The sequence below is a fragment of the Coenobita brevimanus genome, chromosome 68, assembly GCF_032717465.1.
Source record: "Coenobita brevimanus isolate Jiangsu-jjx chromosome 68, ASM3271746v2, whole genome shotgun sequence".
Classification (NCBI taxonomy): domain Eukaryota; kingdom Metazoa; phylum Arthropoda; class Malacostraca; order Decapoda; family Coenobitidae; genus Coenobita; species Coenobita brevimanus.
In genome coordinates, this window is record NC_137021.1 from 114,013 (window position 1) to 118,893 (window position 4,881).

At 40.4% G+C, this 4,881-nt stretch overlaps 1 pseudogene; it reads left to right on the forward strand.

The window, feature by feature from the left end:
• The first annotated feature begins 1,803 nt into the window (after positions 1 to 1,803).
• On the forward strand, positions 1,804 to 4,011 carry LOC145405788 (protein GVQW3 pseudogene; annotated as a pseudogene).
• Positions 4,012 to 4,881: the final 870 nt, after the last annotated feature.

Genomic DNA, 4,881 nt, shown 5'->3' on the forward strand with positions numbered 1-4,881 from the left:
TACTTTTTTTTTTATTGTGACACTTCCACTTTATTCCCCTCCTCTCTCTCTCTCTCTCTCTCTCTCACACACACACACACACACACACACACACACACACACACACACACACACACACACACACACACACACACACACACACACACACACACACTGTTCGGCCATATGTCTTTCTGCGCTACTGAGTTCATTGGAGCGAGAGTACGGAGGTGGTTATCTGAGGGAGGGAGAGAGAGAGAGAGAGAGAGAGAGAGAGAGAGAGAGGTCAAAAGAACAGACGAGGGTGAGTCTGTAAAGAAGCGGAGGAAGGGAGGAGGAAGACGGAGGAGGGGAAGAATTAAAGAACTGGAATGGGAGAGGAGGAGGAAGACATGAAGAGGAAGGAGGAAGCAGAGAATAAGGCGTGGGGAGAGGGAAGCAGAAGGAAGATGGAGATGAAGGAAGAGAGAAGAAAATATTGAGAGGAATTGCGTGAGAGAGAGAGAGAGAGAGAGAGAGAGAGAGAGAGAGAGAGAGGGGAGGATAGTGCGTGCGTGTTGTGGAGAAACCTATGACTGCATTTATCTTGAGAGGGAAAAGGGACTTGGTTGTGTAGCGTATATTTTAGAAAGTCGTAATGCATATTCCTATACACGTTGATATACACAGACATATACAAGAACTTTACGTTTATTTTCATATATACGCTCATGTAAAGAAATTCTTATCGGTTTATGCACACACACACACACACACACACACACACACACACACACACACACACACACACACACACACACACACACACACACACACACACACACACACACACACACACACACATTATCAGTTTGAGCTAATGAGTAATGACGTTGCATTTAATATGTTTACCTAAAATTTAATACTGTGTCAATACAAGTGCAATGCATAACCACCTCACATTACGGAATACCTTAACCAGTAATCAATACTTATTTGCATAGAGTATGTTTCAGTAATAGACATGGGGTAGCCACACCCACAGTGATTTTTTCGTTAATGTTAATCATGTGTTCAGTGGCGGATGCCAGTTAGAGAGGAGGTGGCCGCTGACACCTCCAATCCTCATAGCTACGGTGATGAGTAGTAGTGTCACTGCAGAGGTTCCTGTTCCTCCATCTATGTCAATAATTAAAGTTAACATACTGACGAACAGCCATTTCTTATGAAAAATACAAACAGCCTATATGGAACTCTCAAAATACATTTATGGAGCATATTCTGGGAGCTTTCCAGCTCTCACGTACCAGTCATAGTCTTGGTCCTTTGTTTCAGTATTGCCAGCCTTACAGTGTACAGTGTTAATGAACATGGTATTAATGTTAGTTCTATATGCTTATTTACATTTGGAACAACAGAATTCAAAGCAGGAATAGTAGTAGCAGTAGTAATAGTAGTAGTAATAATTGTGATGGTTGTAGTAGAAGTAATAGTAGTAGTAGCTGTTGTGATGGTTGTAGCTGTAGTCGTACAGAGAGATATTGATGTTTAATTTACACAGGCATGTTGGAGTCTTTATAAACGATACAAACAGATAGGTGTTGATATTGTATGAGGTGTGACAAAAAAGAAATGGGACTTTGGCTGCTAATCACACAATTCATCAGCCACACAGTAATGAAGTACATCATAATGTTGCCCAACATCTCAGCACTGTATGAGAAAAGCAGCACTTCAATTAACCTGTTATCTTTCTTTTCACAGGTGGTTTTGTAGCTCCTGTCAAGTTTCCTTTGTCACAGAATGAGCCTTGAGCAAAGGATTAACATCAAGTTCTTGACAAACATGGGAAACACTCCAGCAGAAACCCTTGCCATCCTGAAGGATGTGTACGGACAGAAAACAATGTCCTGTACACATGTCTGTGAGTGGCACAAGAGGTTCAGGATGGAATGGGGTGATGTGGAAGATGACCCAAAATCAGGACGTCCCTCAACAACAAGAAATGATGCCAACATCCAGAAGGTCAAGGAATTGGTGTGGAGTGATCACGGACTGATGATCAAAATGATGGATGAGCAACTGGGATTGAATAGGGAGTCAGTGAGGTCCATCTTATTGAAAGTTGTGGGTATGCGGAAGATTTGTGCAAAGTTGGTGCCCAAACTGCTCTCCGAGGACCAACAGACCCGCTGTGTGGATGTGTCACGGGACATTTTGGAGCATCACCCCGTGCCATCCTGTGCTTCTTGTGCCACTCATAGACACATGTATGGGACACTGTTTTCTGTCCCTACACATCCTTCAGCATGGCAAGGGTTTCTGCTGGAGTTTTTCCCAAGTTAGCCAAGAAATTGATGTTAATCCTTTGCTCAAGGCTCATTCTGTGACAGAGGACACTTGATAGGAGCTACAAAACCACCTGTGAAAAGAAAGATAATAGGTTAACTGAAGTGCTACTTTTCTCATACAGTGCTGAGATGTTGGGCAACACTATGATGTACTTCATTACTGTGTGGCTGATGAATTGTGTGATTGGCAGCCAGTGTCCCGTTTCTTTTTTGTCACACCTCGTATGTTTGTATCATTTCTAAAGGCTCCAACATGCCTTTATATATGATACAGAGGGGTGTTGATATCGTACGTTTGTATCATTTCTAAAGGCTCCAACATGCCTTTATAAACGATACAAACAGAGAGGTGTTGATATCATATGTTCGTTTTGTTTAGAAAGGCTTCAACATGCCTTTATAAACGATACAAACAGAGAGGTGTTGTTGACACATCCTCATGCAATTAGTGCAGATTTAAAGACAGTTTATTAGCATGAAAAAATATTATGGAAATTGGCTGTTTGGGTTTGGTAATGTGTACTGTATTGTAAATGAGTTTTTATTCCTGTAGAACAGTAATAATTAGATGAGAATGAATGAATGAATGAATGAAAGAACAGTAATGAGAAGCTGCACAGTCTGTTGCATAACACAAGCACAGTGGCTGCCCTGGATGCTGGTACTTTCAGCTGGATGTGGGTCTTCCAGTCTGCCTGCACATTTTTCGTTAAAGTGTGTGTATGTGTGTGTGTGTTCTTACCTGATTGTATATTTACAGGAATGAGTCAGGCTCGTACTGTCTTGTGTTTTAAACCATTTTTATCATACATATCCTTAAATTTGTGAATAGTTTTGGCACACGCTATTTCATTCAGTAGTGCATTCCACTGATCAATTGCCCTATTTGGGAAACTAAATTTCCTTGTGTCTTTATCACTTCTCTTTTTACATACGTGTAGTTTTTTGCAGTGTCCTCTTTGCTGATGCTTCCCCATAGGTTATATATTCATTTATGTCTATTTTCTCTCCCTGAGATGCATTTATATAGCATAATCATGTCTCCTCTTTTCCGTCTCTCCTGTAGTGTTGGTAGATTCAGTTTTTCTAGTCTTTCTTCGTAGCTTAGATCCCTTAAGCTTGGTACCCATCTTGTAGCTGCCCTTTTTACTTTTTCAGTCTTATCTATATGTTTTTTGAGATGAGGGTTCCAGACTACTAATGCATACTCCAGGGTTGGTCTGATGAATGATGTTATTATCTTTCTCAGCATGTCTTCATTTATGTATGTGAATACTATTCTCATATTAGCAAGCAATGTATACATGTTATGTACCTTCTCACTGATGTAGTAATCTGGAGATAGTCTGTTATTGATAATCACTCCTAGGTCCTTCTCTCTTTCTGATATGTGTAGGGCTGATCTTCCTAACTTATACTGTCAATCTGATCTTCCTAACTTATACTGTCAATCTGATCTTTTCTCACTTTTACCAAACCTAATTATATGACACTTGTCCACATTAAATTCCAGTTGCCATTTATTGCTCCATTGTGTGTGTGTGTGGGGGGGGGGAGAACCAACCAGAGGCCAATGACTATCCATGTTGTAGGAACAGTTCCATTCCTTTGGGTGAAAACTATTTCATATTAACTCAGAATTTTCCACCTACAGAAATTCAGGCCCCTGGATCTGCAGCCCAAGAAGACCCATGCCATCTGATGCAGCCATACGGTGGCAGATGAAGCTCCTCACACCTAAGATATCAAGAGGCAAATTTCCCACCCTGCAGAGATGCCGTCAAGGCATAAATAAACGCCATGAATGTTTTTTTTTTTATCCCCCAGTGAGCTGTATTTTATTCCCCCTGAAGAGTTAGATGATTGCAATTGTGTATGTATGTTAGATAACTGCAACTGTGTGAGAATGTTAGATGTCTGAGCAATTGTGTGAGAATGTCAGTTGACTGCAGTTGTGTAAGAATGGTGGGGAATGTTTAATTATGTGTGTCTCTTGTAATTTTTTATCCCAGTGAAAAATAAATTGTCCAACTCATAAAACATGTTTTAGTACCCACAGTCATACTGCAAGCGGCTTTTGCAGACTTAACCCATCTCTGTGATTCATTCTCATTGCATCTCAGCATCCTTTTGTATGCACCTAATAATGAATACAGTGATGTAGGAGAATACTGAGTAGCAAAAAGGAGCTTCAGTGCCTACCATACAACTTATAATGTGGCCTCATGTAGGTTGTGCCATCCACTCGTGCGATAGTTATCTTTGCTATTTACATCTTACGCTTATTGATTAGTCACTTACAGGAGCAGTCTAGCATGGACTAACCTACCTTAAGTTTTCCCTTCATATGCATGTTTGTTTTTCCAATTTCTTGCGGTTATCCTTTCATGTTTTTTGTTTATGTTTTGTTCAGCCAGTCTTCTGCAGTTAAACTTGCATGTTCGTGGTTACGTTCTTTGTTCTTGCAGGTTTTTGTAGCTACACTTTCATGTTCTTTATGTGCTGTGTTCTGTCAGTGTCATATTGTGTGTTTATGTGCATTTTTCTGCCTACCTTATACTGTTGTGTTCTT